The 16,351-nt window shown below is 46.3% G+C and overlaps 1 protein-coding gene across 3 annotated transcripts in view; it reads right to left on the reverse strand.

Annotated features, from left to right (window-relative positions):
- arhgap24 (Rho GTPase activating protein 24) overlaps positions 1 to 16,351 on the reverse strand; it is a 1,044,996-nt gene that overhangs the window by 402,640 nt on the left and 626,005 nt on the right. The gene's annotated exons all lie outside the window — the stretch shown is intronic.

Here is a 16,351-nt window from a genome sequence, read left to right on the forward strand (position 1 = left end):
ATGAATGGATTGCAGATAAAAGATCTGAGGGGGTTTAAACCCGGCTGACTGTTTTTCTCTTTCCAGGAATTGACAGGTGTTGCTTCCTGTGCCTGAGCCAGCAGGTGTATTTCCCAGATGAGTTTTAAAGCAGTGATGTTTTTTCACCGTCTGTTTTCTGGCAGGCTGCCAGACAGGAGTCTCTCTTCTGGGGGCCTCCAGGCCGGGATCTCTCTTCTGGGGCCTCCAGGCCGGGGTCTCTCTTATGGGGAACTCTAAGCCGGGGTCTCTCTTATGGCGCCTCCAGGCCAGGGTCTCTCTTATGGGGCCTCCAGGCCGGGGTCTCTCTTATGGGGCCTCCAGGCCGGGGTATCTCTAATGGGGGCCTCCAGACCGGGGTCTCACTTATGGGGGCCTCCTGGCTGGGGTCTCTCTTATGGGGGCCTCTAGGCCGGGGGTCTGTCTTATGGGGAACTCCAGGCTGGGGTCTCTCTTAGGCAGGGTCTTTTTAAATAGGGAAATTAGAGGGTCTCAGGGAGGGAGCTCCTTAATTAGGGATCTCTAGTTGGGATCTCTTGTGAGGGGGTTTGGGTCACCCCTGTACTGTGAGGGATGGGGACAGCCCAGAAAATCATGGGGCGTGGGCTGAATTGTGTTACAGGGATATGGGGGGGCCCAGCCACCGGACCTTGCTATTGGGCCATCCGTTCAAAATGGTGGCCCGATAATGGGTTCCCTAGGGAATCCCTTGCAATCCTTGCTATGCAGAAATTTGCATGGCTAAGGATTGGAATCGCTTCCTGATTTGTGCTCCCAATGTGACTGCAAACAGGTGAATTAAGCTCCGGCGGGAGAGCAGACTCCAAGACGGAAAATCCTGCCCGATATGTCCAGCACACTTCCTCTCCAAATGCAAGTGTCAAGGTTGAACAACCAGCTGTTTTAAACAGGCCTAACCAATTGAAGATGACACCAAGACTGAAACTGGGTGGGGAAGATCATTTGCTCATAATAGCACCCACTTGATTTAAACAGATGGAAAATTGGGTGAACTTCAAGACAGATGTTAGACCTTTTCCACCAGAGGTTCAACTGTACACTTTGTCCAGACAGCGTTTTGCATCTAAGCCCAACAGAATAAAAATTACCCTCTGTCTGCATGATCCAGGTCAAAAGATGTTTTTTAAATGAATGGATCAGGACCACATGAGTTGAAAATTACTCTTCTTTAAATTAAACCAAGACAAAACAAAATGAACACATCTGTCCATGAGGTTAAGAGGTCACGCCGAAAAGCAGAAATTGTTAACATAGAAAAATATATTGCCGACTGTCTGGACCTTTTGTTAAAAAGTGAATATTTAGAATTTTCAAAAAGAGCTCAGCAGTAGGCAGCACTACTGAAACATGCTAAAACAGGAAACAGAAGTCTATGCTGTCTCTCTGCCTATTTCTGAACGATCTATTTGATAATGTTTATTGAAGATGTGCCTTGTAAGGGCTGTCCGTAATTCTCTTTTTTAACAAGACTATGCTTTTTCTGATTCTCTTCTCTTTCCAAAGCGTGAAAGTCTACATGTTTGTGAATTCCCCGCCTCCACCACTGAACTCTCATAAAATATATAATATGATCATAATTTTTAATTTTTCAAAAGGCAGACAGAAAGATATGCCCATCTAGATGACACCAGGCTGCAATCCTGAAATATATGCTCAATCATTAAAATAAATAACTGTTCATCTGTTAACATCATTTACAAATAAAATTTGTGCAAAGATCAAATTGGTTGAATGACACAAGATGATTGACTATTAACCCATGAGACTGAGATTTATAGCTGCTTGAATTATGTGAGACATTAGGAGGGGCCATAATGAGACATTAGGAAAGGATAAGAGACATTGCCCATCTCATCCTGCACATCCAACTTACCCCAATCAGATGTGAAGCATTATTGGCAATAGACATAGAACATACAGTGCAGAAGGAGGCCATTCGGCCCATCAAATCTTCACCAACCCACTTAAACCCTCACTTCCACCCTATCCCCGTAACCCAATAACCCCTCCTAACTTTTTTGGACACTAAGGGCAATTTAACGTGGCCAATCCACCTAACCTGCACGTCTTTGGACTGTGGGAGGAAACCAGAGCACCCAGAGGAAACCCACGCAGACACGGGGAGAACATGCAGACTCCGCACAGACAGTGACCCAGCAGGGAATTGAACCTGGGACCGTGGCGCTGTGAATCCACAGTGCTAACCACTATGCTACCGTGCTGCATTCATTCATGTGAATGCAATCGTTCCCACCCAGGGATTTCCTCATATCGAGAGGAGTGTAAATCTCAGAAGTGACAAGACTGTGGAAGAAGAAAAGGTGGAATGCTTTCAAATGGATGCAGCCATTCGGAACAGAATGGTATTGTCGACTAAGACAGGTGATAAAGAACTGTGAGACTGCAACTCCTGAAGCTTAAAATCAGAACACTGCCTTCTCCCCGAGTGCGCATTTGCCACAGAGATCTTTCACTCGCATGTACAGTCTCTCATTTCTCAATGCCATCTGCACCAAGGCAATGAATCCTCGCCTGTCAGAGTCATCAGCCGCTGCTTATAAATCATTCTCCACGTCCCTGCAGCAAACACCCTACACTGTGATCCTGTTGCTCCCACCTCGCAGCACTCTGCTGAGCAAGTTGGAATGCAAGGCAAGAAAAGGAGGGATTTATTGGTAAATGCCTATCTGAACAATAGCAGCTTTACTGAACAAGATGTTTCTTATTGTTTTTATTCTTTCTGCCATCCACTTGCACTTTAGATTCTCATCTCCAGTGTTGGCAGCTAACAAAGATTTCCACTGCAGGGTGGGCTGGAGATGGCAGTTAACATCTACAATCCCACTGCAACTGGACTGCAGGTTTTACTCTCAGATCTAATAATGTTGAAGTCTTGCCAGATTGCTATTCACTGAATTACCAGATAAGGTGGATCCAAGTGGAATTTGTAACTGGTCCCGGCCTTGATGAATTCAAGAATGTACATGTGTAACTGGTATGTTATTTCATTCAAGGGTTTTCTTCGCCATATTTCCCATGTGGGGTGAGATATTTACTTTGGTTGAAACTACAATTTGGAAGTTATAAAGCAAATACAATAGCAACTAGCCAAGGCTGATCATTCATCATTATCATAATTATATAGATTACATGAAGACAACTTGAAATGTATTCAACGCTGTTATGCAATTGAGTGTTCTGTTGACATCAGAACCAAGAGAAAAGTTTAGTTTAACTGTCCAACTGAACTCCTCAAATTGTGTTCAGTCTCTTACAGAACTTTCTCTTCTTTATAATACATATAAAGTCTTTTCTTTCTTTATCGGTAAACTTTCTGGCTAATATCTCACCATATAGGTTTTTTGTCACTGTAACTTGCTTTCTCTTATTGCCAACAGCTTCCATCATTATGGTTGTCGACATGAATGACGGAGAGAGATGATATTGGGTTGCACCAGGATATTGAACTCCTGTGCATGTTATTACACCAGCCAAATTATTTCTCCATAAGAGTTGTAGCTGTGCCAAGTGTGAATCTCATCGCACAATGACAATGTGGAGGACGCAAACTGCACACAGGCTATACACAGAATTCACACAGACCACACATATGTTGTACAAGACCAGGAGTTAGATGACATTGAGCGGATAAAGATGAATCCAAACCTGAACAAAACTAGCCTGTACAATGCACAGTAAATTCTATAAAACATATATCCGTGGAGTGTATATATTCATGGAGATAATCTCATTTTGATTCATAGGACAATTATAAATGACTTAGAGCTGTGCTCTTGTGGCTTATGATATCATCTGAATCCATAATTAGATTACTGTCTCATAACCGCTCCTAAATATCCATTACTGTCTAGATAATATTCATGCACAATAGAGTAGTAGGCAGAGGGTATATGTGGAATGGCATCAAAAAAACAAAGAAAATAAAAGTAATTTTGATTTGCAGCAGATGCAAAGGAATAATAACTACCAAAGTCAAACAAACGCATGCACATGCATGCACACACAGGTAAAAGATTCCACTAAAATCCAGCATGAATAACAAGCTTATAACAGCGTGTAAACTGGAAAATACATTAAATCTTGACCTCAATTTGAACCTGAAAATGCACTTCCATGAGTTGAAAGAAACTGAAAAACAGAAGTTATACTTGAATCATCAGTCACATGGGTTACAGTTTAGAGGTGATGCTCTGACACCTCAGTGAGGTACTGTGGGAGCACAGTGGCCTGATTAGAGATTTTGTCTTTTGGGTGAAACTTTAAACCGAGGCCCTATTTGTCTGCCTGGGTGGGTTAAAAGATCTATTGTGCAACTTGAAGAAAATCAGGAGAGTTTGCCATTATCCCTCAACCAAAACAGATTAACTGACCATTGAATTTATAAGATGTACTTCATGCCCTCAGGACATGAACTGAAGTGTAAGCGCAGTTGCTGGCTGGAATTTAGTCAAGACGATAGCGGCTCCAATAACAGACCTGAAAACTTGGAGTAACTCAGCCTCAGCCATTTGTGGTACCTCATTTTTCAGTTATTCAACAACTGATTAGTTGCCATCGGGGTTCCTGGCCCTTAAAAATACAAGCTCCTGCTGGCCAATCGGGCAGTGCATTGTAAGCTGTGGTCACTGCTGCATCTGCGCGTAGGTCAGAGGACACTGTAGGAGCAGGGTGTCTTCATAACAGGGCGAGTGGGGTCTTGCAACACCTGACAGTGGGGAGTTGATTAGGATGAAGGGATTTATCCCTGGGGCAACCATTGCTGCTGGGGCCCCTCTATGAACCACGGATAGGCCAAATGTAATTAAATGTATTTCTAAAGTGTTTCAGTGCCTCCCCATTTTCATTCCGAGGGCCATTTTTAGGAGGGTGAACAGCAGCATTCTGGGATTTGCTTGGGCGCACGGGACTCCGAGGGTAAGGAGGGTCTTTTTGGAGCGGGGCAGGGATAGAGGGGGGCTGGCGCTGCCCAACCTCTCTGGGTACTATTGGGCGGCTAACGTCTCGATGTTACGTAAGTTGGTAATGGATAGGGAGGGGGCAGCATGGAAACGGATGGAGATGGCGTCCTGTGGAGGCACGAGCCTGAAGGCACTGGTAACGGCGCCGCTGCCGCTCCTCCCAACGAGGTACACTACGAGCCCGGTGGTGGCGGCTACCCTCAAAATTTGGGGGCAGTGGAGGCGACACAGGGGGGAAGTGGGGGGTTCGGTGGAGGCCCCGCTGCGGGGGAACCACCGGTTTGTCCCAGGGAACATGGATGGCGGGTTCCTGGGGTGGCGCAGGGCGGGCATTAGGAAGTTGGGAGACCTGTTCATTGACGGGAGGTTTGCGAGCCTTGGTGAATTGGAGGAGAAGTTTGAGCTCCCCCCGGGGAATATGTTCAGGTACCTTCAGGTCAAGGGGCAGGTGGAGGGGTTCCCTTCGCTGCCCCCGCGGGGGGTAAGGGATAGGGTACTTTCGGGGGTGTGGGTCGGGGATGGGAGGGTGTCTGACATCTACCAGGTGATGCAGGAGGTGGAGGAGGCGTCGGTAGAGGAGCTGAAGGCTAAGTGGGAGGTGGAGCTGGGGGAGCAGATCGAGGAGAGGACATGGGCGGACGCCCTGGAGAGGGTGAACTCCTCCTCTTCATGTGCGAGGCTTAGCCTCATCCAGTTTAAGGTGCTGCACCGGGCCCACATCTCCGGGTCTAGGATGAGTAGGTTCTTTGGGGGCGAAGACAGGTGTGTCAGGTGTTCGGGGAGTCCAGCGAACCATGCCCATATGTTCTGGGCATGCCCGGCACTGGAGGAGTTCTGGAAGGGGGTGGTGAGGATGGTGTCGAGGGTGGTGGGATCCAGGGTCAAGCCAGGATGGGGACTCGCGATATTTGGGGTTGGGGTGGAGCCGGGAGTGCAGGAGGCGAAAGAGGCCGATGTTTTGGCCTTTGCGTCCCTAGTAGCCCGGCGGAGGATCTTGCTGCAGTGGAAAGATGCGAGACCTCCGAGCGTGGAGACCTGGATCAATGACATGGCGGGATTCATTAAGCTGGAGAGGGTTAAATTCGCCCTGAGGGGGTCGGTACAAGGGTTCTTTAGGAGGTGGCAGCCTTTCCTCGACTTTCTGGCTCAACAATAAGGAACTAGGTCAGCAGCAGCAGCCACCCGGGGGGGGAGGGGGGAAAGGGGGGGGGGGGTGGTTTAGGGGGATAATGTTTAAGTTAATTTGCTTATTGTTAATTTATTTTGTTGTTTATTGGGTTTGGGGGGGGTGGGGGGGTTTGTTATATGCATTGTTACGGGTGCCGGGGGGTGTTTATTATTGTTATTGTTATTATTGTTCTGTTGATATTTATTTTTCGAAAATTCCAATAAAAATTATTTACAAAAAAATGTATTTCTAAAGGTTTCATCATATGTACATATGGTTGCCCCCATACTCCAACTATTATTTGGCCAAAATATCCATCCTTTGACACACTGCCTTCCCATGCCAGCAGGAAAGCAAAAAGACTCATTACCTAATTGGTTAAAGCTTGACCGCCGGCCAAACAACCTTTCTTCCACCATTTTCAATACTTTTTACATTTGGTAAAGAGAAATGTTCAACAACAATTTTTTTTTTTAATCAATTTTTTATTGCCCTATGCTTTTTCTACAGGGTTTCATACAGCAGTGTCCTGGAGATCGATCTTCAATTCCTGGAGACTTCAGACCAATTCTGCAGGGTTAGCAATCCTAGTCAAAGAGTCTGTAGGGAAGCTACAGTTTTCAGCAGGAGGCCACAAGGCGAAGTGCCCAGCCACCACTGGTAAAATTCCAGCGGCAGCAGAAAGAGGACTTTAATTGGCCACTTAAATGACTCAATTGACCTTTGAGGGGGAGGGCTGTCCGCCACCTTCCCTGACACAAGTAAAATGCTACAATAACAAGAAAATAATGGGCACTCCATTGCCTCCCCTCCAGCCCATCCCCACTGTGTGCAAATTGATGGCTGAGTTTGCCTTTGTGACAAGGCGTTGCGAATGGTGAATGAAACAGTTGACCAGGTAACTTGTTTTGTGCTGTGCTCGTTAAGAGAAACACTAGCTTGATTTGAAAATGCTGATGGGTTCCCATGTCTGTCAGCTGCCTAATTGACCAAAAACACTTTTGATATGTTCCTATTCGACACGAGTGTACACCTACACATCAGGGAGAAAAGAGTTCGGAAATGAAACTTAAATAAATAGGATGCGCTCTGCCAGCTACACTGCGCTCGAAAAGCAGCGCGCCACAGTGCAACATGGCTGATAAATGCCAGGAGATGCCGCTCCAGGGATCTATCTAACTCACCATGGCTCGCGGGTTCTAAAGTGATCTCGTGAGACATCGCAATGTGAAGCCTGCCCATTGTGGCAGGATCAGCTTTTGGCAAATCTGCATAATAGAGCGGGACAGCTAGTCTCACTCTAATATTGGTTTGGATTTTGTTTATTGTCACATGTACCGAGGTACAGTGAAAATTATTTCTCTGCGAGCAGCTCCACAGATCATTAAGTACATGAAAAGAAAAGAAAAGAAAATGCATAATAGGGCAACACAAGGTAAAAGATTAGAACGATTGTAAGATCAGTAAAAAGAGGATCTATTAGGGAGAGCTCGCAGAGAGTCACCACGCTCCAGCACCATCTTATTGTAATATACAGTTCCCTGAGGTAACTAAGGTGTTGGGATCTATCTCTTTTGCCTTGGAAACCTCGGGTGAGCACTGTTCAGTGCTGGTCTCCACAAATGGGGACTAGTTGGAACGGCACTCATGGGGGGTCTCCCAGGGTATGGGGGCCCCCAGGTGCATTCCCTCTGGGAAGAGTAGCACCCTGGCTTTCTGGGAATGTCACCTGGGTGCCAGTCTGGCACTGCCAAGGTTCCCAGGCGGCACTACCAGATGGATGGGGCACTGCTAGGTTGGTAGTACCAAGCTGCCATCTTTTGTGTGGCAGTGGGGGCCCACGGGTGCCCTGTGCATGTGAGGTGAGGTGCGAGGGGGGCCAGAGGACCTCCTTATAGGTGGGTTGTGGCTGTGAGGGGGTTCGGGGTCGCAAGATCGGATGGTGTGCCAATCTCTCACTGCACTGAGTTTCAGCGAGCGAGACTCGTCAGTGCAGGAAACGGGACTAAGTGCGGACTCGGCTGCACGTTCCCCACTGAGGCCCTGCATCAAACTGGAGTTGCCTTACATAGCGTTGTGTTTCTTAGCGCTGTGAGCACCAGGAAATACATGGCTAAACGTGCTTGCTATGGAACGATCACGCCCAAAATCTTAAATTTATTCCCCCCAAAAGAAAAACAACTTCCCCTCAAAAGAAGCAATAATATCCCCCCCCACCCCCCCCCACCCCAAATAGAAGAATTATGCATAACTATAATCTTCATTATTTTTAATAGGCATTAGACACAAACAGAATAATCTTAGACTTTTTATAGGCTCTCACTACTCAGAATAATCTTAGAAGCTGCTTGCGTTCCGCGCAATATGCATTTTAAAATTTCAATGGAATATCATATATTAAATAGTATTATCTAAAGAGAAAACAGTTGAATTTGATGTGTGCTGACTAGACAAGCAGATTTAAGACAAGTTGTGGTTGACTTCCAACTCATGGGGCTGGATGCTCCGCTGTCAGGATTCTCCGTTGCACCAGCAGCCTGGGAATTTCCCGACGGATTGCGGCTTCCCACAACTTGCCGGTTGGCGAGACGGAGATTCCTGGGGGCGTGCTGCACAAGAAATCTGAAGCGGCGGGATGAAGAAGCCGGCCCATGGTATTTGATGAACTTTGATTGTATTCTCATCTTCCCTGTTTGTGACTGGTTCCAGTGAAGCACATCACCAAATAATGCCAACTCACTCAGACCAGTCAGTGCACATCACCCACCCATCATCAGTCACTGATTTGTTTCTTCAAAGCGCGAATTATTACCGCACATGGACAAACACGTACGTGCAGTGTAATTAGCCCACACACATTGACATGTACAGTGATGATCAGAGTGGCAAAGGAAACTGGAGCAATAAACCTGCCAACCTTGGCTCAACTTAATGAAATGACTGTAATTGCTGCTCAAATGAAATTGAAAAAGGACAAAAAGAGCTGTCACTTTAACTGATCTTTCAAACTAATAGACCAGAAAAGCTGAAATAAGACCAAATTCCAGCAGATATTAACCTGGAGAATGTGATGTTTAATTAGGTGCCACATTTTAATTATTTATTTATCATTTGCCTTGGAAGATTTAAATTAAATTTGTAAATGAGATATTAACAGCTGGTTTAATAACTTCCAAGAGAATTTCAAAGGAATTTCAGATCTGACCAATTAGAAAATATATACAAGTGCTACAGATATGAGAGATATGAATGCAGGTTAATAGTTTATTGCTAACCAAGCACTAAGCTATTTGTCCAAAGAGGGCAGTATTCTTTCACAATCTTAATGGTAAGGAAGATTGGGACATGCATTGGTTCAGACACGTGACTTTTATCTCTGGGTCCTGTAATGATATGTATAATGCCAGTATAGTAAAGGGTTAGCATTTGAAACTATGTGTAAATCAAACACTAGACGGCGTTACTAATTCACTGTATATAAGTTGCATCTCTAGGAATTCTGGGAAAAGCTGAAGCGAACATAAATAGAGCAGAGTGAAAGTTGAATAGAGAAGTACCGCACAAGGTCAAGTCATAGTGTAGTTTATTAATTAGAATATTGAATAATGTACTACAGATTCAATATCATTAGTTTATTATCTTTGACTCAGTAGAGTGTGCAAACTTCATTTTAGTTTAGTAGTGTAATAAATTAGTTTTGATTCAATCTTCTCATTTGTATATTCTTTGTCAACACTCCATATCTGGCTATCTTCGAGAAAAAGGCAAGAAATATGACAGGTCCAACCCACACATGAAGCCTCCTTTTATTTGTTGCCTGTAAAGGGCTCTATGTTTAGGTAAACCCTGTTCCTAATGCACCCAACCAGCCCAATTCAGCATTTACTGGTGACCTGAATCAGACAGACCACAGGTAAACCTGAGGATTGAAACGTACGGCTGATGTTTTTCCACGGTTGATGCTGAAAGAAAGACATGCATTCATACAGCACCTTCCACAGCCACCAGGCATCTTAAAGTACTTTTCAGCCAATGAATTGCTAATCTGTGTCCACTCAAGAAAGCATCAATAACTAGAGGGCACAGATTCCAAATAATTGGCAAAAGGAGTAAAAGTGGTGTGAGTAATTATTTTCTTTGACCTGAGGGAGGTTGGAGTCTGGAAGGAAATTCCTGACAGGGTGGTGGAGGCTGGTTCAATCGCTGTATTTGAAATGAAAATCGCTTATTGTCACGAGTAGGCTTCAAATTAAGTTACTGTGAAAAGCCCCTAGTCGCCACATTCCGGCGCCTGTTCGGGGAGGCTGCTACGGGAATCGAACAGTGCTGCTGGCCTTGGTCTCCTTTCAAAGCCAGCGATTAGCCCTGTGAGCTAAACAGCCCCTTTTTGAAAGGCAATTGGATTATACTATCTGAAAAGAGAGAATATGCAAGGTTACGGGGGAAAGGGGGGGAAGATGCAAAGCAGGAGAGTGGGATTAGGTAGAATGCTTTTTCAGAGAGCCAGTACAAATTGGGCTGAGTCGCCTCAGGCTGCATGGTAAAGATTCTGTGATATATGCAGTCACTGTGTAATGTAGGAAACACAGCAACCAATTTGTGCATGGCAAGCTCCCACAAAGAGCAATGTGCTAACGACTAGATAATCTGCTTTAGTGATGTTGATGTGGAATAAATACTGGCAAGCCATGGGATCTTTCATGTCCACCTGAGAGGGCAGTTGGGACCTCAGTTGAATATCTCATCCAACAGCGCTGCACTCCCTCTTCACTGCTTTGGAGTGTCCAAACTTGATTTTATTTTTGCTCAAATTCTGGAGCAGGACTCGAATCTCCAACTTTGTGACTCAAAGCCAACAGGGTTACCAACTGAGCCTCAGCTGACACATTTTTAGAGTAGAGTAAAATAAACTTTACTTTGCATCTACAACTGCTGTGCGAGACATCCTTGACGTTGGCACTTGAGGGACAATGCGGAGTTTGCATGGTGGGAGAGCACTTCAAATATATTAATTAATGGTCAAAAAACCATCCTTGAGCATGTTTCTTCAAGATTTTTATTTCATATTTCCAACATCTGCAGTGGTTGCTTTTTTTTTTCTTTTATTTATCTTTATTGGGAGAACAAGGAATCAAACGGCCGCCACAACAGAATAATGCTTTGTGCAGCTAGTGCTGACACCAATGGAGGGTCACATCATTCAACACAAACGTTATTATTTTCAAACTCATTCCAGATTCTCTGGTTGGAATGTAATGACGGGCACATAAGGAAGGTCCTGTTCATGCAGCTTTCAGGTGAGCAGTAACATCAGAAAAACAAGTCTTGGGCTGTAGTGCAAATGCGGTCACATTACTGAAGATATCTAAAGGTCAGTGCCATATTCCATTCGAAATAGAAGGTTCATAATAACAGCAGAAATCATTTGGAATAATATTTTTGGTAGTAGTCACGATATCCCCTGTGAGTTCACTTGTCCCCAGTTCACTGTCGATCTGCTTGCCTCAGTGGAATATTACGTACTTGCATTTTGGTGCTCAAAAATGCCCTGATAATAAAAATATTTGGAAGACTATCTTCTGTCATTCAATCTCTTCTGCCTTTCACCATTTCACAGACCTTCTTCCTTATCTTATCTCACCCAGTCCTTGCTCAAAACCTTTTACATTTCTACCTTTGTTCCGTTCTGGTGAAAGGTCATCGACCTGAAACATTGGGTGGATTTTATTATTTTTTGGCAAAGTGTCACCTCAGGCAAGAAAAGTGAAGGGTAGCCCGCCAATGGCGTTGGCAGGCTTTCCTGCTGTATTTTTAAACTGATGGACAACAAAAAAGTAGGAGGCACATTCCATGCTTGGGCAGTGCCAAAGGGCAGTGCCAGTGGGCAGTGTCAGTGAGCAGTGCTGGGGGCAGTGCCTGGGCATTGCCAGGAGCAATGCTGGGGGCAGATCTAGAGGGCATTGCTGGGGACAGTGGTGGGGCAGTGCCAGGGAGCAGTGCCAGGAACAACACTGGGGAAATGCTAGGGGACATTTCTGGGGACAGTGGTGGGAGAAAGTGCTTGGGGCAGTGGTGGGGGTAGTTCCAGGGACAGTGTCAGGGTACTGCCCAGGCATGACCCGCTCCCCCACCCGGGGGCTATATCCACCTGTGTGCCTCTGGCAGGTTCAGCTTGTCAGGTACATATCGTGGGGGGCCTGTCGTGCCCTCACGGTGACGTGAATGGACAATTTACCATGGAGGTTATTAGGCATAAAGGCCTGATAATTATATTTAAATGTAAGATTCACGCTACATCAGTGCCTGGCGGTGATGACAATCGAGCAGAGAAATCCTGCCTGTGTAAAAGCCATTCTGGGACTCCCACAGGATTCTCCATCCCTGTCATAAACCGGAGCAGAAAATTCCCTCCATTAACTTTGTTTTGCTTCACAGATGATGCCAGACCTTGTGAATATTTCCAGCGTTTATTGTCTGTATTTCAGATTTCCAGCATCAGCAAGATCCTGCTTTTCGACCTGCTTTATGAGATGCACTTACGCAAGCGGACAGAGGTACAAATAGAAAGAAAATACAAGTGATTCGAATATGTTATTCAAAGGGTACCATATCCAGAAATAAACATTATGGAAACTTTCACCCAATTGTGCACAAACATTTAATCCAATGTTCAAAATCTCTCGGAAATGCATCAACTGGCTGCTCATATGACTCATCAAAATTTCAACAGCTTTTCTGTCACTTTTAAAGACATTAGCCCCAGTATCATCTCAGGGCTGTGAAAAGAGCAATGATGGGGGACATTTCCTGACTGGAATCCTGGAAGTACGGGTTATCTGGATATCCCGTTGAGGGGAAAGAAAGTGGAGAGCAGCCAGAGGTAGGGTTGTGGGAATCAGAGATCACGATGGGGGTTTCCAAGATTGGGATTGGGAGCGTCAGAGACGGGAAGAGTTAAGAGTTTGAGAGTGAGGGAAGTCAGAGTTGGGGGGGGAGTGTGGGGGGGGGGAGGTTTACGGTCTACGAGATAATCGGCTAGCGGGATATGGAAATTGTCGTTGGGTGGGTAGTTGGGCTGTGGTTAACCAGTTGCAGAATGAGGTTAGTTTGTTGTACCTGGAGTAAATCCTCCTGCTTCTTCTGGCCCACAAGTAGTGTTATAAATGCACTTACCTCATGTTTCCAGCCCTCTTCACATCTCCCAATCAGTGGGAGGCACAGCCTACCTTGGTCAAAACTAAAATCCAGTTAAAATGGAGGCAAGTAGTCTCCTTAAAATATTTTACTGACTGAGAACTGGCTGGCCACCCATCCCCCAACTCACTTCTTTTAAAAACGTTTGTTTGGGATCAGGTTTGCGTTTTACATTTCTTTTTCCACCCACATCCCACACTTTGGGGTTAAAATTTCCCCCAATTCGTACTTTCCAATCATGAGATCTCCAGCCGCAAGTTAGTTCTTTAGAAATAATGCCAGAAGAAGCGATATTATTCATCTCTTTGCCACATATCAAGACTTCCAGTTAACATCCTGTTACATTACACCAGTGAATATGCTTCAAAAATATTTAATTGGCTGTAAAGTTCTTTGGGGCATCCAGGGTTGCGTACGGTCCGATATAAAAGCAAGCCTTTCCTTTATTCTGCATGTGGCCTTCCCTGACAAAAAGCAGCCACACAGAATAGGATGGCCAACAGCCAGTTTTTGTGCAGGGCAGCCAAGTGCTGCCAAGGAAAAAAAGAAAAGCAAAAATAAACAAAAGTAACACACTACGAATGCAAGAAATCCAAAATAAAAACATGGGAAAAGTAAGAATGCCAATGCTTTTAATGGACAGGCTAGCAATTAAAAATGGGAAATAGTATGGGTGCGATTCTCCATTCAGCGACGTGGAATCAGGAAACACGATAGGGCAGAAAATTGTACGTCAGCCGACAATCGAGGGCAGCGCGGGCGCCCGACAGAATGCCATGTACTTCGACAGCAGCATGAATGCATTCCACACCACACACCGGTGTGATAATGCAAATTGTACAGTAAATGCTGTTGGCATATCATTAACGGGCCGTACCCAGCAAATTCTAGGCCCCCATGATACTCCGCCTCTGCTAGTTCACTTGTGGGGCGCGATTCTCCGCTGCCCACGACGGGTCAGAGAATAACGGGAGGGCGTCCCCGATATTTTTCACGCCCTCCCGCTATTCTCCCCCCCCCCCCCCCCCCCCCCCACGGCCGCCCCACGACATGAATCGTTGCTCGCCGTTTTTTACGGCGAACAGCGATTCTCCCCAGGCCGATGGGCCGAGTTCCCAGGCCTTTACAGCCGTCTTTACGGCCGTTTTTACGGCAGCAAACACAACTGCTTGCTGCCGTCGTAAAAACGGCCGCAACATGCCCGTTCTGGGCATCCAGGGCCCCGATCGCAGGCAGTGCGTCCGTAACGGACGCACTCTTTCTCCCTCCGCCGCCCCACAGGATCAGTCGCGGGGCGGCCGAGGGAGATGACGGCCCCGCGCATGCGCGGCTGACGTCATCGTGCGCGTCAGCCGGCGTGACGCTTGGCGCGCGGACTTAGCGACGGTCGCTAAGGCCGTGATGCCATGCTTCATGGGGCCTCGCTGCTAGCCCCGCCCAGGGGGGAGAATCGGGTCCCGGGAGGGGGCGCGGAGGCTGCCGTGAAACACGGCCAGTTTCACGGCAGCCTTTACAAATCACCGCATTTGCGGAGAATCGCGACCGTGGTTTTTAAAATTGGGAAACAGACTCCGCTGCTGCTGAGGGAGAGAGAGGGGGTACGAAAAGTGTCCAACATCGCCATAGTGTGCTGACAGTTGTGCTGCTGGCTGGGGGACTCCTGCCGGTGCCGAAGGGGAGTAGCGGATGGTGGCCATGAGGTGGGCTCTTGGGTCGAAGTGGACGGGCACAGGCCATCATTGCCGCAGCCTGCAAGGCAGCCATGCAGCTACGCACATCACTGGCTGCCCACTGTGAACATAGTGCCATGGGTTGTATGGGTGTCTCCCGAGGCCACCCTCCTAGGTACACTCTGGCCCCAGCCGGTCCATCAACAGGGTGCGTGTGCTCCAATGCAACCAGCGCCATATTCTTGGCTGGGATGAGGATGTGTTGGGAGTGGAGTGCCTACATGCAGCCCCCGTTTGTCAGGCTCTCGAGTGCCAATCCCGACTCCGGAGAATCACACACCAGCGTTCGTTGGAATTGCACTAGTTCCACGTGGTGCCTGCGCTAGCCCATTAGGTTTTCCTGAATCGTTCCAGGCCGGCGCCGTTTTCGGGCTGCAAAACTTATGCAATTCAGTCCCGGCGTCAAAGCGTCTCTGAAATGGAGAATCCTCCCCTATATCTCCAAAAACATTATAAATCACCTCAACTTCATATATGCAAGTTTCTTGCATCTGGTATTTCAGTGCACACTGACCTGTAGGGCATCCCTGCCCAGCAGTAAACTAAACAGGCGAATAATTCCTTGCCAACCTTTCTGTACAAACTGTGAAATCACAAGACTAAGGACATAAGCAGTAGCAGGCTCTTTACTGTTCACAGCCGACACTGATGTATTATTGCCTATTTTTACTAAGCTAATCACTTGCTGAACGAACCAATCCCGCTGTATATTACACATCTTCCAAATACTGACAACCCGATTGATTCATGTTATTTTGGTACTTGTATTGTGCTGCATATCAAATGGTAGGTTGGGTTGGGGAATGCCGCTTATTTTTGAACCGTGCCCTACCAATTCTGAAAAGTGTTCCAATTGTCTCGCACTAGAAGGAAAAATAATGGATATTTTTTTTTTTTAAGTCTGCACACTGTGCTTCGTGGCATCTTTCCAGTTAGAGACCGAAAGACACATGGTAATTGGGCTGCCTATTCAGATGAATGACTAAATGATGGCTAAAGCATCACAACAAGTTCATAGCGAGACCCAGGAAGAACTGGTGCAGGTACAGATGAAACCTCACAAGAAGACTCTCAATAAAGAGGCAACAATGTGAAACGATGCAAATAGCACAGAACTGAATTTGTGAACACGATCCAAAGATGTGCGGGTTAGGTGGATTGGCCATGCTAAATTGCCCGTAGTGTCCTAATAAAAGTAAGGTTAAGGGGGGGGGTTGTTGGGTTACGGGTATAGGGTGGAT

The sequence above is a fragment of the Scyliorhinus canicula genome, chromosome 3 (assembly GCF_902713615.1).
Source record: "Scyliorhinus canicula chromosome 3, sScyCan1.1, whole genome shotgun sequence".
Taxonomy (NCBI): Eukaryota; Metazoa; Chordata; class Chondrichthyes; order Carcharhiniformes; family Scyliorhinidae; genus Scyliorhinus; species Scyliorhinus canicula.